This window comes from Anneissia japonica, unplaced genomic scaffold, assembly GCF_011630105.1.
Source record: "Anneissia japonica isolate Jap-2015-1 unplaced genomic scaffold, ASM1163010v1 scaffold287744_len224908_cov135, whole genome shotgun sequence".
Taxonomy (NCBI): domain Eukaryota; kingdom Metazoa; phylum Echinodermata; class Crinoidea; order Comatulida; family Comatulidae; genus Anneissia; species Anneissia japonica.
In genome coordinates this window covers 29,835-30,153 of record NW_022705130.1, presented here as the reverse complement: position 1 = coordinate 30,153, position 319 = coordinate 29,835, and positions in this window count along the sequence as shown.

Genomic DNA, 319 nt, shown 5'->3' with positions numbered 1-319 from the left:
AATAAGGCTGGATGCGAAGATATCGAACGTCTGCTTTTCACTACACTGTCGGACTGTTCGAAGATGGTTCGACATGTATCTGCAAGAACAAAAAAAATATAATATTTGATTAATTTCTATTGATTTAACGAAAAAATGCTGCGCCAAGATGTGTATAAGAGACAGACAGTCAGTCGATCAAGACAAGACAAGAGGCAACAGCAACGAAGCAACGATGGATCCTACTCACTTTACTTGTCCTTACGACGTTAGCCACACGGTAAAAAGGACGAAGTATATTCAACATCTGATTAAATGCAGAAGAAACTACAACGGTCCT